The 22,342-nt window shown below is 34.8% G+C and overlaps 1 protein-coding gene across 3 annotated transcripts in view; it reads right to left on the bottom strand.

The window, feature by feature from the left end:
* The window catches only part of TET2 (tet methylcytosine dioxygenase 2), a 123,590-nt gene that overhangs the window by 76,219 nt on the left and 25,029 nt on the right, over positions 1 to 22,342 (bottom strand). For all 3 annotated transcript variants that reach the window (XR_012001033.1, XM_026017573.2, XM_072755539.1), the window contains exon 2: positions 9,170 to 9,314. The gene's annotated coding sequence lies outside the window, so the exon portion shown is untranslated. The remainder of the gene's footprint in view (positions 1 to 9,169; positions 9,315 to 22,342) is intronic.

Below are 22,342 nucleotides of genomic sequence, written 5' to 3' on the forward strand. Positions count from 1 at the left end.
AAGATTTTAATTGAGAATATATGACTTGTTCTTTCAATGATTATCCACTTAAAAAAAAGAAATTATATCAGTAATATCAAAGAAGTCATCTTTACAAAATTATACAGGAAATGAGAAAGAGAGAAGAAAGCATGTGTTTATAAACAACACATGGAATGGAAATAGATTTTCATAAATTTGCCTAGGCTTAAAAGAGGAACTAAAAATAATGGAATTTAATAAATTAAATGTTAAAATCTTCAACGGTGACTTAGATAATCACAGTAGCAAAGTAAAGATGGAAGAGATCTGGTTTATCAGCTGCTTGTGTGAAAAAAAAAAATGTATGCTGCCATTCAGTGTGATGAAGCAGCATGGACTCGCAGGCAAGGAAGTAAACGTGCTTCAGGACTAGGGTGACAGATGTGAGGTATCCAGACAACTAGAAGGGAGCCCTAGTATGATCTGATGGTATTTAAAATATCAAATATTTAAAGGACTTTTGCATGAAAAAGGGATCCAAAGTTCTTTAATGAATGCAGATTGTAGCTCAGCAGGACACTAAACATGTAGGACTTCCTATAAATGTACTCAATCAGTGAGTTGATCATTATTAGAAGAACCCAATCAGGGGCTAGACTAGTCCTTTCTAGGAAGGCAATAAAGACAATTTATGCATGGCATGAAAGGAAATAATGATTTTCTTTGATGACAGTAATAGCAATTTTGTAATATAAGAAATTTGCAATTGTAAAATTACAGATTTAGTAAATATTTTGAGTCTCATAAATTCAGTAAATTGCTTTATCTCCTGTCCACTTCTCTTTCCCATCTGCCTTCTTTAAACTGGCCTTGATAAAGACTTGAAGTAGGCATTTTATGATAAACCCCAGTTGTATATACCATGTTAGTGAAGGGAAGTATCTTGTACATCATTAATAAAAACTAAAATCTAAAAAAATATTTTGATATTATCTTTCTTCCTATAGGATGATAGGATGACAATCCTATAGATCAAAAAGTATTTATTAAATACTTGCTATGTGCTAGGCATTCATTCAGATAATGCTTTACTACCTTGCTACTCTAAGAAAACTTGCTAGTATAATAAGTATCAAAGTGATCTTCAATTATAAATGTATAAAAAAGTGACCCACCTTGACAAGGCAGAACTTTTGAGACTAAGAAGGGGACAACTAAAGTACAAGTTAAACAAACAAACAAAAAAAATTACTACATTTTACTTTAAGAAAGTATGAAACTGAACAAGGGAAATAAAATCTCTTTGAGACCACCTGGTTTTATACTTTTAATAAATATGAAAAAAGGCTATACATTTTTTTCTAAGTGAAATACATTTAATATGCCCAAGTGTTCAATTCTGCATTTTAATTGAGGAGTTTATTTACTCTCCTCTGTGAATTCTCATAATCTAGAAAAGCTATGGATTCTAATAATCACTTTACTATTTGGTTAGGGAACCTGGAGCTCAGAAATCTTTCCAAAAATGCTCTCAAGATCTAGCATATTGATTTAGTCCTGAAAGCTTGCATACATTCCCACCTATGTCTTCTTAAAATCACAAAACACTTGGACAGCAACACCAAACACATGGCCTCCCAAAGACCCTTTGTTCTGAAGTACATTGACTACTTTTCGCTTCCTCCCAAAGGCTGAAAAACAGAGCAAAACAAAAACTGCTAGAGAAGAAAATCTATCATCAACTGAACTTCTCTGGAATTTCTAAAACATTTTCCAAATTTATGTTTTACTAAACAAGGTCTTGAGTGTATTTATTCATTAAATTTATCACCCAATAGACATTAAATATCATTTACTACATCTTTCAAATTTATCTTCCTGTAGTGAAATATTTATGTTCATCAATACTACTGGAATTAAAATACTGAATACATTCCTAAAGTCTTCCAAATAGCCAATAAAAACACAAATCCCAACCATAATAAATTTAGTTTGGATAGGACACTGCAGGAAAAAAAATATTTCAGATATCAAATGTTACTTATACAAGTGCTAGTTACAACTGAGTATGTGTGGGGTTCAAGCTCTGCAGTGATGTTAACTTTGCATATGATATTGCTATGCCTAGGCACTTGAAATTCCAAGTAATCACCCTCCACAGTTCCTCCCATCCCCAAATGGAGCAGGTGTTGTGTATATTTCAGAGAGGACAAAGAAAAAATAAAAGATATGAAAAAGATCACAAAGTGAATTGTTTTTAAGAGTGTGACTGAGTGAGTACTATGTAACTAGGCACTGTGTAAGATATTAGGAATAAGAAGAGAAGACCCAGCCTTTGTCCTAGGGATTTGAGTTTGTAAAGAAACAGGCACAAATGATTATAGTAAGTGTGCTGTTTGAGGAACATGAGTGCCACAAATATGAGGCTTTGCTGATGAGAAACCTGAACTGGATCTGTATGGAAAGGGGAGAGGAGAGAAATAGCCAGTACAAAGTCTTGAATGTGTGAAATATAATGGAATGTGCAAGACCTATAAAGAGTAAGGAATAATTACCTCATGGAATCTAAAGGACAATAGGGTGACCTGGAGGTTAAAGAGTAATTCAGAGCTAGATAGAGGTATCAAACACACAGATTGATCTATTTCCTGTGGGCCAACGGTTCTCCAAACCAAGTACTTTAGGTATCAATGGTTCACAGAGCTGTCAGGGGCCATATTGGTTAAAGAGGGGTTAGCAGGTGACCCTAGGAGTTCCCACATTGCATCTATTTCTACATTGACCAGATTAACCCTACTTTAATTGTAAAAACTTTGTGGGGCTGGGATGGGAGAAGCTTCTCCTGCTTTCACAAAGTTTAACAATGGGTATCCATCAAAAGGTATTAAGGAAACGTGTGTGTGCACATGTGTAAGTATGGAGGAGGATTCAAGATCTTGTGAAGATGGCCAAGGTTTTTTTTTTTTTTTTTTCCCCTTAAAGTCCCTGTAAGTCTCCCAGGAAAATTCAAGGACTGTACAGGTCTTTAAGAATTACAAAAGTGCAATACATATATATAACATTGACTATATGATCACAGATTATCCAAGAAACCCATTAATTGTTCTCCCAATCTTCTCAAGACTTAAAAAGCCAAGAATAACACTCCACAGTAGTCCCCCTCCCTCACAGCCCCATCCCATTTGGTTTCACTTTCTGCAATTTTGGTTATCTGTGGTCATCCATAATCCGGAAATAGATGATCCTCTTTCTGACACATGGTCAGAAGGTCACTAGTACCTTAACAGTGCCTATGTCATTCATCTCACTTCATTTCATCATGTAGGTATTTTATCTTCTCATATTATCACAAAAAGATGAGGTATTTTGAGGGAGAGGAGGAAAAGGAGAGACAGGGAACATTCATGTAACTTTTATTACAGTATATTGTGATAATTATCCTATTTTTACTTATTGTTGTTAACCTCTTACTCTGCCTATAAATTAAACATCATACATATGTATGCATAGGAAAAAACAGAGTATATATAGGGTTTGGTACCACCCACAATTTCAGGCATCCACTGGGTGTCCTGGAATACTGCCTCCCCCACACATACACAGATATGGGGAGAATGCATTGACTACATTATATCACATTTTGAGAAAAAGCTTTGGTCAGATTAACATCTGTAAAGATGGGTAAACATTTCTAATGCCTTTATTTGCATGGTAACTTTCTTTTGGAATATGAAGTGTTCTCACCAAGACTTTCATTTCTGCTTAAAATATCCTATGAGAGCAATGGACACAATTGATACCTCACTGTTTGATGGGGAAACTGAAACAAGAATGGTGAAAATAACTTTCATAATGTGTAGTCTATTTTAGAATGGCTTCCTTGTTCTAAACTCATAGTATAGGTCACATGCCGATAGTCATTAATGAAAATAAATGCTACAGTGCTATTTGTGAATTCAGGGATTGCCAAAGTTCTCAGCAGAATCCCATGAGAATGTCAGTAGTCTTCTATAATTTCGTCTCTTGGGACATAGAGACAATGAAACCAATCTGGGCCTTAAAATATACACAAGACACAGCTTTCACACAGTTCTGCCATGACTTGTATCATAATGTGGCATGTGTAATGCAGAGAATAAAGAAAGATAAAGATTTGTAACACTATTGTAAATAGAAAAATAAACATTGTTCTCTTTAAACACACTAACATGCACTGCTAGATAATTACATGTTATTAAAAAGAAAAAAACATTTAGTAACAGATGGATAGGAGAATAATACTTTGAAGAGCACTGCATTAGATGATTTCTAGGATCTATTTTTGTTTTAAAGTCCTGTGACTCAAAGGATAAATCAATTGGGTTTGTTGGAATAATGATGATAGATTTCAGCTCATAAAACTGGTCTGTAAGGAAAGGACATTTGGAGTCTTCATTTAAAGTCTAGGTGGTGATTTAAATTTGAGATAAAAAAATAATAATAAAAAAAAATAAAATAAAAATAAATTTGAGATAAAAAAGCTATTTTCTTCTGAAAGATAAACAGAAAAAAATACAATATTAGAAGTAACTAGTCTGTCTCAACCTACTGATGAAATAGAAAGATGACTTATTTTTCAATTGGGATACATCAACAATGATCATGGGGAGAGAAAATGACCAAGGCAAAGAGTGAAGCTTATCAATGAATAAGGTCTGTTTCACAAGAAAGGGTGAGAATGTCCATAATAATTAGAAGAATGGCCACAAGAGAATTCTAATGGGCAAATCTAAACCTTCTAACTCTTTTCTCCACAAACAAGATGGCAAAGTACAAATCACTAACACTTCCTAAAGATGACATAGAGGGGTAGTAAGTCTGAATAAGGACATCTGGTTCTTGTCCAGGTTCTGCCAATAATGATATTGCCAATTATTTGCCAATAATGCCAATTAATGACATGACCTTCAGGAAGTCATGTATAATGTCTGGGTACCCTTTAGCCTGCCATAAAATTAGTCAATTGGAAGGTGATACCAGTGGCCCATTTTTGATCAATACTTTTATGATTTTCTGTTCTTCCAACTTGGTTTAAAAATATAACATTTGGATAGGTATATTCTCATATAATTTTTTGAACCAACTTATTTACATGGATTTCAATGCATAGTAAAAAATTGCTCCTAGCAACTCAATTCAGCCTGTCAAACATTGTATGAACTTTATCCTTAGAAGTCTTAAGGATACCTACTCTGATTGTCTCACCTCGCTCACTGTGAATTCAAACTCACAATATGCCCCAACTTTCCTATTTCCTTTAATGGCAACATGTAATTGTCATTGAAACCCTGAAGAGAAAACTCTGACTCTTCTTATAGCCTATTTGCAATTAGTGATTAAATCCTCAGGATTTTCCCTATCAAATCTGTCTTCTTTTTTCAGTCTTACCTCTAATATCATAATCTCGCTCCTGAATCACTTCAACCACTTCTTCCATCTCCATACTTGTCAAAATAATAGTAGTGCTAATGACCTGAATGCATCTTGTTACTCACCTGCTTCCACTGCTCCTCAGTATTTGTATGAGGGCATGTAGTAATCATTAGCCTGGCCTAAGAACTTCACAAAATTTGGCCTCACCTGCATTTCTATCTTCTCTCTCACCACTTGCCATCTCTATACAAGGTCACCTTCCTTTGCTTCCCTCCTTGTCCTTTGCCTATCCCATCTGCCCTCAAAGCCAACATCCTTATTTCATTTCATCTCATGCTGTTTCCCTTCCACTTCCCCATGAGGATGCCATTCCCTGTTTGTTTTGTTGTTCCGTTTTTATGGCTGTGAGGGCTATGGAACTATGATACATAAAAATAACTTTACTGAAAACTTTTTCTTTAGCAATTTTCTTTCAATGTTGAGGTATAACTGACCAATAAAACTATATTTAAAGTGCACAATGTGGTGACTTGTTATACATATAAATCATGAAAGGATTCCCCCCATTAAGTTAATGAACATATTCATCACCTCACATGTTTACCATTTTGTGTATGTGTGAGAGAGAGAACACTACCACTCTCTTAGCAAATTTCAATTTTATGATATGGTGTTATCAACTATAGACATCACATTATACAACTGAATCTCAGACAACTGAATCTCATCTTATAACTGAAAGTCTGTACCCTTTTGCCAACTATCCAATTTCTTCCTAACTTTCAAGATCCAGGCCACCATTTGCCAGCTTCTTTTGTGAAATCCTCCTCTGCTTTAGTCTAGATGAACCGTACTATTCCTTGAACTTCTGAAGTTTTTATCTGTATCACTTACTTGAGTATATGTGTAAATATTTACAGATAGTATATGATTTAGCTGTATAAGATCCTCTTACTCTGTCTAAATCATTCTGTGAAATCTTTTTACTACCTTAGGTCTTTGTGGCATTCTCTACCTATTCTCTCCAAATGACTTTATAGTCTATTTGTATACTTTCATTTAAAGGTTTTTACTAAAAAAAAAAATAATCTTCTCATGAGGTCTTTCCCGACCACTTCATCTTTAATTACTACTGTACCATCCCTCCAATTTTCTTTTTCTGTCTTAAATTTTTTATGCTTAGTACTTCTTGGTATTTGACTCACTAATACATTTTTATTTATCTTGTTTATATCTGTCTGCCACTCTAGAGTCTACGCTAAAGTACAGGGATTTTTACTTTTTTGCTCAGTAATGCATCCCAGTTCCTAGAGTGCCTGATACTTGATAGGCACTCAAGAAATACTTTTTGATTGAATTTATTATTTAAAAACTGAAAGCAGGCCACCTGGATGGCTCAGTGGTTGTTTGCCTTTGGCTCAAGGCATGATCCTGGAGTCTAGGGATCTAGCCCTGAATAGGGCTCTCCACAGGAGCCTGCTTCTCCCTCTGCCTATGTCTCTGCCTCTCTCTGTGTGTCTCTCATGAATAAATAAATAAAATATTTAAAATAAAATAAAATAAAATAAATTGAAAGGAATGCTAATAATAGTAAATAATAATAAATAAATGCTAATATAAGATTTAGAATTTACTTGTGCTATCCATATGTGCATATATCCATATATGTATATAATCCCATTATACTTATCTATGATCTATTTTCCTCCTTGCCAAATAAAACAAGGCTTGAAGAGGTTAAATAATTTCTCCAAGAACACAAAGCTAGTAAATATTATTAAAAATAAGTCCTGGGATCCCTGGGTGGCTCAGTGGTTTAGCTCCTGCCTTCGGCCCAGGGTATAATCCTGGAGACCCAGGATCGAGTCCCACATAGGGCTCCCTGCATGGAGCCTGTTTCTCTCACTGCCTGTGTCTCTGCCTCTCTCTCTCTATCTGTGTCTCCCATGAATAAATAAATAAAATCTTAAAAAAAAAGTCCTAGGTTTATTTATGACTGAAAATAGCTCCTAGGCTGAGCTTATCCAAATGTAAAAAGCTAAATACAAAATAATATTCTTTTTTGGATATGAAGGAAGAACTCCTCTGGGAGTTACTTGTGAAATTAATCTCTCTCTCTCTTTCACACACACACACACACACACACACACACACACACACACACACACAAATAGCTAATACTTTAATTTCTTCTTTTCTTGTTAGTAATTTCTCTTACATTTTCCACCCAAACTTTGCACTTCCCTCTTACCTCCACTTACTTTTCTCGAAGAAGAAAAAAATTCTGACTTATGTTATTGTAAAAATTCCATCTTAAAAATGTATCTCTGTTCTCATATAAAGGTCAAGTACAGAATGAGTAGCCACAGTCCTCACAGTGAGAGGTAAAGCATCCATTACAGGAGGAGGGGAAAAGCAAAGAATGCTTTATTCATAATTACCTAAGATTTTCCAGCAAGAGAGGGGAAAGAGGAAGTCTATTTTCAGTGACAATGAATACTCTAAAAATATTAGCATGCAAGGGGAAAATTTTCATTCTGAGAGTTAGTAGTGCTGAGTTCTCTTTCCCTTACAGAGGGACTTAAAATTCCCAGGGCAGAGAGGTAATCTAGGCAGATGTAGTTGCCTTCTGTCTTGAAAATGGCAACATCTAGGAATCATGGGAGTTTAACTGAGGACACACTGGGAAGGATTTCTCAGCACCAGGTCAGCCTCTAAGAAGTATCAAGTGGCAGAGTGGATTCTTATATCCTCAGGCCTCTAGAGTGAGAGCAGAGATTACAGCTACATGGGCCTTTTAGAAGATTTGTTATGCTGCATACATAAACAAGATTCAGTGAAATTGCAGCTGAACTACCTGCTAAAAGAGTTACAGAAAAAAAAAAGACTCATTCTTCTTTTTTGAATCTAACCTCCATTTTCTTTCCAAGATGTCCCCATAATTTTAACTGACAAAGTACAGGTAAAAGTACACACAGAATTCATTCTGGTGTCCATCTTAAATATTTTGGAAAAAATATCAGTTATCAGATGTTCCTGACTTCTGTTCATCTATATAAATGGTTATGATTTGATAAATAACCCTTAGGTTGGGATACTCATTAGCTGGTTAGTGAGTAGCATTCAGAAAAAATTGATTTTTATTAACACCAGCTGTAGAGGAAAAAGTACTTGGAATCTCCCTCTCTGCCAGTACCTTTATTTATATTTTTGGAAAAATCATGTGAAAAATCACATAGGCTTTCCTATATAATTGTATACTTTCATTTTCTGATAGTTCTATGGGACCAAAGCATCATGAAAACTGGCTGATTTAGGCTCAGGAGGTGCTCACTTTTCTGATCAACAAATAACCACAAATAATCACCTTTTTTTGATCCTCAACAAATTGAGACAAAGTCCTACAAGTGAGATAAAAGTGGAGAAGAGAAATACTGTGACAAGTGGTTATAGATATCACATTTTTCTGTGCTTATAGTTACCTTTGAATGGCTATCTTTTTATTAAAATTCAGACATTGAGAAGTTAATGTAAAACTTCTTTTTCTCTAGAAAACAATGTATATACATATCCATCCATCCATACATACATACACACACAAACACAGGCCAGCACAAAACTTTAGACATTCATAGATCTTAAAATCTAACCCATGTATCCTAGGCATAGATAATTAAGGTATTCGAGAGACTACAGAGTAATTTAGAGTTGAAGGTTAGAAGACAGATTGCCCATTAAATTGGAAATAAGTTTATACTTCTCAGAAACCAAGCACCAACTGTCCCCAATGTCTTACCAGCAGCTCTATCCCTTACTGCTCCTCCTGGATCATGGCCTGTTGGCTGCTGCTGAGCCCATCTCCTGCTTCCAAGTGTGGTAACTCAACAGGAGTAAGGGCAAGTAGACAATCTTGAGAGGGTTTGATGATGATGTTGGCCAGCCTGGAAAAGACAGAGTTAGAATATTTTTAAGTTAGCTAAAAGGAATAAGACGTACATCTGGTATAAAACTATCATGTCAAGTTTAAAAGGTTATAGATGCCCATTACTGGATATTTCAAACTACACCATTAGTTGTTAAAAAATCCAGAGTTATAGGATCTTTCTCAAAGCAATGAAAACTTCTAAATGCACCATAATATAATACTAACATTTGTAAAGAAAACTTTGCAATGCCCAAAGCATCTCTGCCTAACCAGCAATCCTCATATCTTGATTGTGATTATCAATTAGTCTTGGGACCCACTGGCTTATATTACTTCATTTGCTGAACCCAATGGTTCTCAGCCTTGGTTGTAATAGTATCACTTGGGTGAGAAGTTGAGGCCCCATGTGCAGAGATTCTGATTTGCTGGGCTAAAATGAGCCTTACTCTCCAGGTAATTCTAAGATGTGGTCAGCATTGAGAATCATTAATTTAAAGGCCTTGTACTTACTGAGATGCAGCACTAACTTAACTTAACTTATACATGGTGAATGTTTATTCAGAATAAACTATAGCAAGGCAATGTGCTAAATACTATGGTAAAGGTAGAGCATTATAACATGAAGTCCCTTGTGCTCAGGGACTTTAGCTCAAGAGAGTGAATATAGATTTTAATCTGATCACCTAAGAAGATACATACTTTAAAAATATAACCAAAGTAAGGCTTCATTAATCAAAGATGCAGTGAGACCCCTGGGTGCTCCAAAAATAGAGATGACCATTAAGTGAAATTAGGGAGAAAGTTGAATGCAAGAAGAAAGTCTTTTTGAGTTCTAAGGGTAGGGTAAGAGTCAGAGAAAGATAGAGAGCATTTTCAGTCAAAGATACAGCTATAAGAATATGCAGTAAATTGAGGGACACTCAAAAGAGACAATTCTGATGAATGTATTTCTATAAAGGAGCACTGGAAGAATCTGGAGAGGCAGATTCAAGCCAGAAGGTACAGTTGGTGATAAATGGCTAAAGAAGTTGGGTCATTTTTTGGGATATCCAGAAATAGTATCTGGAATCATACTAAGAGCTGTTGAAGGCTCATGTCTCAAGGGGTCTTAGTAAATTTACTGGGTTCTTAGTAAATGCCAGACACTGTACTTGATGCACTACATATGTTACCTCATTTAACACAAACATCTGGTGAGGTAGTTATCATTATCCCTATTTTACAGAGTAAGAAGGGAGGTCCTTTAATTTTCTCAAAGTTCTGTGGCTAGAAATAGTAAGCCAAGACCAGACAACATGCTATCTCTAGAAACACAGCATCACAAAAGTTATGCATTAACACTTCGGGTTTTTTAAATTGAGATATAATTCACACACCATAAAATTAATTGTTTTAAAGGTACCGTTCTGTGGGCATCAGCCAAAAAATTGTGCCATTATTGCCACTATCAAGTTCTAGAACAATTTAATCACTCCCAAAATAAATCCATTACCCAGTAGGAGTCAGTCCTCATGCATCCCTCCTCCAGCTAATCACCCTTCTGTTTCTATGTGTTTGCTCATTCTAGATATTTCAAATAAATGAAATCATGCAAAATTGGACTTTTTTGTGTCTGGTTTCTTTTACTTAGCATAGTGTTTTCAAGGTTCATCTATGTTTTAGTTTGAATCAGTACTTCATTCCTTTTTATGGCCAAGTAATATTCCATGGTATAGATATGCCATACTTTATTGACGATAGGTATCTGGGTTATTTCTACTTTTTAGTTATTATAAATAATGCTTCTATGAAGATTCATTTACAAGTCTTTGATTTAGTGGTAAAATATATGCAACATAAATTTAACATTTTAACCATATTTTAAATGCATAATTCTATGCATTAAGCAGTCTTATTGTTGTTCAATCATCACCACCACCCATATCTAGAATTTTTTTTACCTTTCCAAACTCAAACTCTATCCCCCTTAATCAACTAAGGGGGCCTCAATCTCAAGCCCCTGGAAACTGCAATTCTACTTTTTGACTCTATGAATCTGACTATTCTAGGTACTCAAATAAGTGAATCATATAATATTTGTCCTTTTATGACTGGCTTATTTCACTTAGCCAATGAATAATGTCCTCAATATTTGTCCCTGTTGTAGTACATGTCAGAATTTCTTTCCTTTTAAAAGCTGAATAGTATTCCATTACATGTATATACCACATTTTGTTTATCTATTCATCTATTGATGGGCTTGCATTGCTTCCACCTTTAGGCTATTGTGAATAATGCTGCTTTGAACATAGGGTATTCATTTTAAGTTTTTGTGTGGACATTTTAAATTCTCTTGGGAATGGGATTGCTGAGACATATGATAATTCTATATCTAACCTTTCAAGGAACTGCCAAACTGTTCTGCAAAGTGGCTGTGCCATTTTATATTTCCATCAGCAATGTATGAGGGTCCCCGCTTTTCTTCATTTTCACCAACACTTGTCATTGCCTGACTTTTTTTTTTAAAGCCATTCTCATGGGTATGGAGTAGTAGACGATTTAGCTGTTACAAATTATTACATACAACATACTGGCTTATTGCAGTAGTTCAGATATAAAGCGGTGACTCTGAACAAGAGGGTGGCAGGGGAAATAAAATGATCAAGCAGGGAAAGGAGTGGATATTAATAGCATTGTACATGTAGGGAGAAAAAGACTCAATTATAGAAGTTAAACTTTGAGTCTGATTGCATAGTAAAATAATATATTAATCAGAGGTAATTCTAAAAGAGAAATTTGAAGTGACAAAATAAATTCTTGACATGATGTATTTGAGAACCTATGGATTCCAGATAATTATCAGATAGGAGGTCAGGGTTGGAGACAATAAAATATCTTATGTTTAGAGAAAGGGTCAAAGAAGCATTGGTAAAGCTAGAAAGGGGCTATTTCTAAATATGTTTAGATTCCTTAATGCTGGGTTTACTTACGGACCAAACACTGAGGAATAGAGAACAATAGAACTATACGTTTGCCCTCCTGTTTTCTGTTTAAAATACTAATGCAAAACTTAAATAATAAATAATATATTCTTACACTTGGAGCTTTATCAGAACTTCAGCTGTAAGTCCCGTGAGGTGGTATCAGATTTTTATCTATACTTTGAGGCATTCAGGACAGCAGTGCCCTTGGTTCAGAATGGTGTGAGCAGGCTTACTGGTATTGCCCTCTAACGGCTGGCATAAGATCAAGAGGCCTACACAAATGAATGTCCCTACAAGCAGTTATCTGGTTGGCTGGAAACCAGCTGGCAGACTATCAAGGAGAACATGAAGTTCCAGTTTTCTATGCCCCAAACAGCCCCCTTAAAAAAGAAACCATCCCAACAATTAGAATGTATACCCATAAGAGACCACAAGTCTATTGCTACAACAGAGTTCAATGGTCAATGATCCTTGCTTTGTTCAGTTTTGGAAAATCTATAAAATAGTAACATTTAGAAATCAATGCAGTGATGACTCACATATTTGGTTACCTGTTCTGAAAGAAAAGTTTCATACTATTTAGGATGCTATGGTAAATATTCTCAAAGAAAATGCAAAACAGTGTCAGCTTACACACTGAGTTTTCCCTCTGACCTGATATACTGGGATTATAAAAAAAAAAAAAATCACCCAAAGACAAAACAGAATAAACACAAAGGTAACTGTTGGAGACAGAAGTTAAAATAAGAGCCATAGAGAAAAAAAACATATGAAAGCCAATGAAAAAGAGAAAAAGCCAATGAATACATTTAAGCCAATGAATACATTTAATTTGTAAATTGTTTTCACTCCCACACACATATCTACATTTTTAATTGAATGAAATAAAGTCAAAGTCAAAGTTGTAATCTTGCTGAAAATAATGTGGTTCAAAGACAGATTTTTCCTTGTTCTTAAAGTCTATTCTGGTATTTTAATCTTCATCAACATTCACTGTTTCAAAATGATAGTATCTACTTTCTACAATGTTTTCCAGAACGTAGATGAGAAAACAATGATGATAAAAATTGCTAAAATTTATTGAATGCATGCTTAGTCATTTAATCTTCAAAATATTATCATATGCTCAGTCTTTTCCCTTAGCACACATTTTGTACGTGGCAGGCCTCCTGAGCCTGTGCTCTTACCTACCATGCTTCACAACATCCACCAGCTTGTAAGAGATTCAGTGAACAGAATATTTCATTTTGGTGAAAGGTAAATTATTCTATATTTCAAACCCTAGAAGCAGACACTTTCTCTCAAAATCAAAATAACATTTTTCTCTATAAACCAATTACTCTACCTATAAACATGTATATGTCAGTACAAGCTTTGCAACATGTATAGAAATATTTCTTTGGGGCCTTAAATACATTCTCCTTCCAATCACTTATCAAAAGTCATTAATACTTTCATCACAAGCTATGTTTATCCTGCTGGATCTAGTCCTTCCTTCCCCCTTAGTGCTACTTGTCCATCCTCACTGCATGTCTCTTCAAAGCATACAACAATAGATGCTTCCTTCTGTTGTGATGCTGCCTTGGCTGCTTCCCTGTTCATGTGATTCTCCTCAGGGTCTAAATGGTGTCAGACTGGAGTTCACTAAATAACAGGTTACTGACCTCAGCAGGCTATGCCCATAAAATGGTTTTCCTCCTCCATCCCTCACCTTTGTGTCCCCTCCCATATACTTTTTCTACAGGTAAATGATCCCAACTGTATGGTGCCCAAAGGGAAGTGCTATTTCAGAATGTCAGCTTCTTGGCAGCAATGGCTATTCTATTAATACTTTTTAAAAATCACTACAACAGTTAAAACTCTAAGAAGAAAACTAAAGGAAGTCCTCATGCATATTTATTCCTTGCACTTTCTAACAAAGTAGTGACTCCAAAAAAAAAAAAAAAAAAGAATTCAGTGAGCATTTACGGAACAAATTCTACTAACTTAAAAATAATTATACACCAAACAAGGTTGTTTCCAAACAACAGTCAAAACAAACAAACAAACAAAAATTTGAAGCATTATGCAGTTGTAAATCGTTTGGCACAGTATTACCACTTCAAGTAATGATGCCATTATTTAAGAATCAATCACAGAAATGTAGTGGGACAGGTACAAATTCACTTGACATTTTGTTTTTAAAGATTTTATTTATTTGAGAGACAGAGATGATGACAGGGAGCATGAGCATGAGCTCCTAGGAGAGGAGCGTGCTATGGGGCTTGATCCCAGGACTCCAAGATCATGACCAGAGTCGAAGGCAGATGCTTAACCAACTGAGCCAACCAGGCACCCCTCACTAGGTATTCTATGTACATTATCAGATCAATTTTTATACCTTCTAGAAACAAACAAGAAGTTATGATGAAATCAATATTTTAAAAAACCAAGATGGAGAACCCACAGAAGAAAACACTGAATAGAAATCAGAAAAAAAAAAACCATATTGCATCTGAAATAAAACATTTCTATGACATTCTGACACTAATACTTGGCCTCTTTGCTCAGAGAATGGAATATTATAAACTAATAGAGGTGTGCCCAATATCTTAACTCTAAAAAGCTAGCAGAAATATGGTTTATTCGTCATCCACTAAAATAGGAAATACAATTTTGACAACAAAATTGCCATTCTTAGTGTCCAGGCAGTTTTGGGATTCTGTCTAGAAATTACAGATAGTGGAAGAGAGGAAAGAGGTAAAGAAAAGAGTATTTATTTTAATGGTTCATTTGTCATTTCCTTTTTTCTTTACACAAAAAATTTTGGGAACTGGCAATTGTATTTATATGGTTCACTGCAGGACAGTAATTTTACTGGGAGCTAGGATGTAAGCTGGATCTTAAAAGAAACTTCTTGGGCAGCCCGGGAGGCTCAGTGGTTTAGCGCCACCTTTGGCTCAGGTTGTGATCCTGGAGACCGGGGATCGAGTCCCACGTCAGGCTCCCTGCATGGAGCCTGCTTCTCCGTCTGCCTGTGTCTCTGCCTCTCTCTCTTGCTCTGTGTCTCTCATGAATAAATAAATAAAATCTTTTTTTTAAAAAAAGAGAAACTTATCTCCCATAATTCTCACAAACTTGTAAATAAACTAAGGAAGTAGGCAGGTGGAAGATATCACCAAAGTATAAATCCATCTTAGGTTCTAAATCTGACAGTAATCTTCCATAACTTCATGATCTTGAGCCAGCCACTTAAAGAAACTGAGGACTCAAGAAGTCTATAAAATATTAAATTGTATTATCTCTGTTCCAAATCAAACTTAGTCTTTATGATTCTATGACTTAGATACTGTCTAATTTGATAAGGATGGAACAAATACAAATATAAAAAAGGGGTTATTGCAAAAGTGAATAAGGTATAAAAAATGAGCAAAATTATATTGGTAGAATTATCTCAATTTAAAAACACTTATATGAGGGGCACCTGGGTAGTGGGTCAGGTAGCAGTCAGTTAAGAGGCTGCCTTTGGCTCAGGTCATGATCCCAGTGTCCTGGAATTGAGCCCCACATCAGGTTCTCTGCTCAGCGGGGTTCTCTGCTCTCTCCCTCTATGCTCTCCTTCACTCTCTCTCAAGTAAATAAATAAAAAATATTTAAAAAAAAATAAAAATACTTATAGGATATTAAAACTTGATAATAAAAAGTTCTTAAATGTAATATGTAACTGTAAGCAATAGCCACAATGGTCATTACTGATCTGATTTTAAAGAAATTTTTATATGTATATTCCACCTAAGATATACAATGTATATTCTATTCCTTTAGATTTGGCAATTGCATGTTATAAAGTGGTGTGATGATTTTTTCAGAGTAATGAAGCTGTTACCATGGTTCATTTAAAGTCAATTGTTAATTACATCCATTTATAACAGCCATAGATTGAGGATCAATAACTTGGTATTGTAAGTGCTTTTAAAAAAACTGTTTCAAATCTACAAAATTAACCTAGATGTTTTTATATGAGTCTATTCTCCTTACCCTTTAGGAAAATTATTAGGTGTATACTAACCCCATCTTTCTATTTCTTTAGGACAGATGGGAAGTAAAACAATAAATTTCTAAGTCATTAATTATGATATAAATGATTCAAAAGCCCAAAGACTATCTTCATGTAAAAATGCTGTAAGTCATACAGGCTATATGAGTCAAGGTTTAAAGCCATTACATTAATAACATCAATACAAACATCAAAGGATCAATGAGAAAAATTCTAATGCTTAATGAGTTGGCAAACTGTATAAAACGAAACTTTATACTATATATAAAACTGCCAACATTTGACTTGTTACTATTTGTAAAAAGCAACATTGTTTCAGTTATAATACTGTCTACATTTTGCATTCTAAAAATTTAAACAAGGAAATTTCATCAAATCTTATTTTTAATAAAAAGGCAAAGAAAGAAAAATGGGAAACTCCACAAATTTCCCAGAGATTCTTTTATTTTGTTCCTTAAAGTGGAATATTACAATGAAAAGATTTCAGAACATAAAGGAAAACTCTGAAGTTACACTTACCAGGACTGTTAAAAAACAAATTATGCATTTTGCAAATTGAAGTATCATTAAGATGATATAAAATATCATAAGATATTCTTAAAAACAGTTTAGTAAACATTAAGTTAAAAAAATAAATATGATTCTCTTGCCATGGACATGAGCAGTAATAAAAATATTTAACAGTTGGTATGTTAAAACATGGGTCATGGGGCTGGAGGAGGCTCCTAGAAGCCACATACAGGCCATATATTACTATTTTAGTTACACGATTGTAGGGAGGTCCAGGGAGTCATGCAGAGGGATCCACAGTATAGTAGAGAAGAATACTCTGGCTATCTGGGAAATATTTCAGTAACCATCAGCATAACCACACTCATGTATACCTGCTGCATATCAGCTCTGGCTGTTTGTATAATTCTTAAATATAGATTTAAAAAAGCATTAAGCAATTGTTTACATTTTTGCAAATCTATTACTTGTTACTGAAGAAAATGTTAATCCTTGATTTTGGGAGTAGCTAGCAAGCAACATCATGAGGGAAGTTCAGGGGAAGGAATGAAAATTTAAAGATGAAAGGTATTTTTTTTTAATTTTCAAAATGAAACATTAAAATTATAAAAATATTTTGACATTATTAAAATAATTAAAAAATGAAAATATGAGGTTAAACCTTCAGGTAATGACCTGGATGACAGAATCTAAATATATTTCTCCCTAAATAAAGACCGTTAGAATAAAAAGTTATAATCACACTTAAGACCGGAGAGTCATATAAATGGATGAGAAATCCAAATAGATATTCAAATAACAAAATTTGACACAATAGTTTTTCACCAAATTACCATATTCATATTAAGGTGGACTTTCATATATTAAATTTCCTGGAGATAGTGTTCAACTATTGCTACTTAGTAGTTGATCTCTTAGGAACATGCAAAATCATGGTAAGGAAGAAACAGTAGCATAATTAAAAAACATCTGATGCAATGCTACAGAGATGTAAGCGGTGGTCTATATAGAACTGCATATTTAGAAAGTGTTTTAAATCATTTTTTATTTGCTAGATCTCCTGAGTGGAACACATAAATCTAAAGAGCAGGAATTTGCTGTTGTTTACTGTCCTCTTGTTGAAAGGGATTAAAAATCACCTAGCAACTTCTGTGTTGTAGAAGCCAAAACAGAATAGTTGGTTGTCTACTACCAGTTCATCTAAAACAGAAGAGTGCAAGCAAGTAGAAAAGCACCATGCTACATTATGGTGCTCTGACACATATTTTTCATCATATGATAAGGTAAAAATCATCGAGAAATTTCCAGGAAAAATAACTCCTATAAAACATATTAAGTGTAACCAAATTGAGAGCTTACAAATCTCAACAACACAGAGACAGAGATACATATACACACTTCAAAAAACAGAAGAATTAACCAAAGAGTATATAGATTGTAGTTTAGAGAGAAGACTCAATAATGGAAACTTTGGTAAGGGCTTTAAAATATTCTAGGTAGAAACAGATATGGATGTAATAATTTATAGAAGCAAAAATTTTATTTCTGAACTTACTTTTATAAAGGCAAACAAGGAATGATTATTAAAGTATGACAGGAGGTAGTTAGGGGAAGCAACTTTAACACAGAGTAATAAATATAAGGATTTGAATCATAAAGATTGATAAGGAGACTATTATCAATTAGAATGTTAAATGCTGTTTGTGATAATGGTACAGAGCAAGGTAAATGATAGAGCATATTAATATTCCAGAAAAATTTTTTGAGTTCAGAAAACAAACTCTACAATAAACCTAAGTTAGCTCCTTGGTAAAACAAAGAAACTATATATTTTAAAAGAATATGGCTCAATAATTATAGGACATGTGTGCATATATTTTATTTTTGTGAATGTATAAGAAAAAGGCAGGTAGGTCAGAATTTGTATTTTCCTCTATGTATTAATGACTAAGGTTTTGTAATGTGGACAGTGAAAGAATAAAATCACCATTTTTAAATCATCACTGAACAAAGTAGAGTTTAGGGAAAAAAAGGAACCACTGACTTTGCCTTCAGAAAAGAATGCCTGGGAAAAGCCCTTTCTGCCAAGTTGACACAGCTCCATAGGAATCAATATAGAATGTCTTGATTCTACATGGGTTCTGAGTAGATGAGAAGGAAAATGAAAATTGGAGCATCTAACTCCTTATTATATTTGGAGGTGTGAAACTGTCATTTCTAAGAAGGGTCAACTGTCAGCTAATAGGAAAGGCACACCTACTCTAACCTCCAAGAATGAACCAGTAAAAATAGAGAAAGGAAACAAATGAACAATCATTCATATATGCATGTTATTTCAGCTCAGTGGTCATTAAAAACCAAATATGCTGCATGCTAAAAACCTATTTCCTTTTGAGAAAGAGGAGTAATGCTGAAGAACCTAATAGTGGGATAAACTTAATCAGGTCTCACTAGGAATGCAGCTGCTTTACACTGCAGACAGTCTTATAGTGGGATGTCAATCTTCCCTCCAGCAAGTGCCAATGAAATGACTTAACACTCTAGGTTTACGCCAGGTCAGTGTACACAGGTCATGTCCAGAGCCATGAATGAAGTCATGCTTTATCAGAAAGCAGGTCAGAGGTGACATAAATCATGTAACAGTTGACTAAAAATAAGTTTCTATTATAAGCAGTCATTTCCTAAATGAAGAAGATACATACCCTTCATTTTTTGAGGAATGATTGGGGGGAGATCGTCACATAAAACTGAACCAGTTTTTTTTTTTTAATTCAAAGATTTTATTTATCCATCTGAGAGGAAGACAGAGAGAGCAGAAGTGTGGTGAGGTGGGTGGTGGGGGAGGCAGAGGGAGAGGGAGAAGCAGACTCCCCGCTGAGCAAGGAGCCTGACGTAGGGTTCGATCCCAGGACCCCCAGATCATGACCTCAGCTGAAACCAAGAGTCAGATGCTTACTTAACTGAGCCACCCAGGCACCCCTGAACAAGTCTTTTCCATCTTTAACACCCTGAGAAAAGGCATGGAGTCTATAGGTACATGAATTTGGCTGTTAGCATTTGATGTATCACAGGCACTGAACGAAGCCATTTGAATTATGCCTATTAACTGCCTTTGGACATCCCATACCTCCACTTCCACTCACCTTTCTATGAAGGATTGGTGCTCACTGTTCATCGTAAGTAAGGTTATATGTCAATTAAGGAGATTAGGTTATTTTTCCTTAATCTCAGGTTGGAAAACTGAGTGTCAAAAGAGGACGTGAACTGAAACATTATAATTACCCATAAGAAAGAGAAGACATACTTGCATTGCCTAATTTATTTTCTTTTTATAAATTTAGGGTTTTTTTTTCAGGTTGCTTTAAATGTTTTTCATTAATAAGCTTTAGTTTTAGAGCAGATTCATGTTTCCTCTAAAATTTAGCAGAAAGTACTAGTCGTCATAGACCTCTGCCTGTGCACATAGACAATCTTCCCCGCTATCAACATCCTCCATGAGAGTGGCACATTTGTTATAACTGATGAATCTACATTGACACATTACTATCACCCAAAGTCCATAGTTTACATTAGGGCTCACTCTTGGTGTTGTACATCCTTTGAGTGTTCACAGATGTATAATGGCATGTATCCACTACTGTAGTGTATTACAAAATAGTTTCACTACCCTAAAAATCCTCTATTCTCTGCCTATTCATCCTTTCTTACCCCCAGTCTGTGAAAAGGAAACCACACTAATCTTCATATTTTTCCTCTTCCAGAATGTCATACAACTGGAATCAAACAGAATGGCTTATTTAATAGTAAGCATGAGTTTCTCTCCTGTTTTTTTTATTTTTTATTTTATTTTTCTATGGCTTGGCAGCTTTTTTTTAAAGTGCTAAATAATAGTGAAAGGGAATATAAAGGAAGGGAAAATAAATGTTGGGAAATATCAGGAAGGGAGACAGAACATAAAGACTCCTAACCCTGAGAAACGAACCAGGGGTGGTGGAAGGGGAGGAGGGCGGGTGTTGGAGGGGAATGGGTGACAGGCACTGAGGTGGACACTGGATGGGATGAGCACTGGGTGTTTTTCTGTATGTTGGTAAATTGAACACCAATAAAAATTAATTTAAAAAAAGTGCTGAATAATATTCCATTGTCTTGACTACCAAAGTTTATTTATCCATTCACCTACTGAAGGACAGTTTTGTCAATTACGAAGAATGCTTCTATCAACACCCTGTGCAGGTTTGTGTGTGAACATAACTTTTCAATTCCTTTGGGCAAATATCAAGGAATGCAACTGCTGGATTGTATGGTAGGGTAAGTACAATTTTGTGAGAAATTGTCAAACTTTCTTCCAAAGTGGCTGTACCATTTTGCATCCAAGGAATGGTTTCTGTTGCTGTACACCATTACCAGTATTTGGTGTGTCAGGTATGTAGTAGAGTATCACTATTGTTTTTAATTTGCGATTTCCTAATGACATATGATGTTGAATATCTATCATATGCTTACTTGCATCTCTGTATCTCTTTTGATGAGGTGTCTGTTCAGGTCTTTTGCCCATTTTAAAAATTAGGTTGCTCATTTTTTAAAAAATTGTTTTGAGAATTTGAAGTGTTCTTTGTATATTTTGGATAACAGTCCTTTATCAGAGATGAGTCTTTTGTAAATAATTTCTCCCAGTCTGTGGCTTGTATTTTCATTCTCTTCACATTGACCTTAGCAGAGCAGAATTTTTTCATTTTAAAGAAGTTCAGCATAAAACTTATTACTTTATGAATCACGTCTTTGGTGTTGTATCAAGAAAGTAATTGCCATACCTAGGCTTGTCTAGGATTTCTCCTAAGTTATCTCTAGGAGTTTTATAGTATTGTATTTTACATTTATGTCTATGATTCATTTTGAGTTTAATTTCTGTGACAAGTGTAAGGTTTGTGTTTAGATCCATGTTGTTGCATGTGGACATCCAGTTGTCTAGCACAATTTGTTTAGATTGTAATTGTTCCACTATATGTCCTTTAGCCTTTGTAAAACGTCAGTTGATGGTATTTATGTGGATCTATTTCTGGGCTCCCTATTCTGTTCCATTGATCTATTTTTCTATCCTGTCAACAGTACTACACTGCACTGATTGTTGTTGCTTTATAGTAAGACATGAAGCTGAGTTGTGTCATTCCTCCAACTTAATTCTTCTCCTTCAATATTAGGTTTGAATATTGGGTTTTCTTCCTTTCCATATAAGCTTTAGACTCCATTTGTTGATATTTACAAATCCTGATTTTGATCAAAATTGTGTTGGATCTATAAAGTTGGGAAGAACTGACATCTTGCTACTATTGAATCCTCCTATCTGGAAACATGGACTGTCTCTCCATTTACTTTTTTCTCCTTTGTATCTCTCATCACAATGTTGTAATTTTCTTCATATAGATCTTGTACTTATTTTGTTAAATTTGTACCTAAGCATTGCATTTGGGGGGGGGGATACTAATGTAAATGGTAATGTGTTTTCAACTTCAAGTTGCACTTACTAATTGTTGACAT

The sequence above is a fragment of the Vulpes vulpes genome, chromosome 4 (genome assembly GCF_048418805.1).
Source record: "Vulpes vulpes isolate BD-2025 chromosome 4, VulVul3, whole genome shotgun sequence".
Classification (NCBI taxonomy): domain Eukaryota; kingdom Metazoa; phylum Chordata; class Mammalia; order Carnivora; family Canidae; genus Vulpes; species Vulpes vulpes.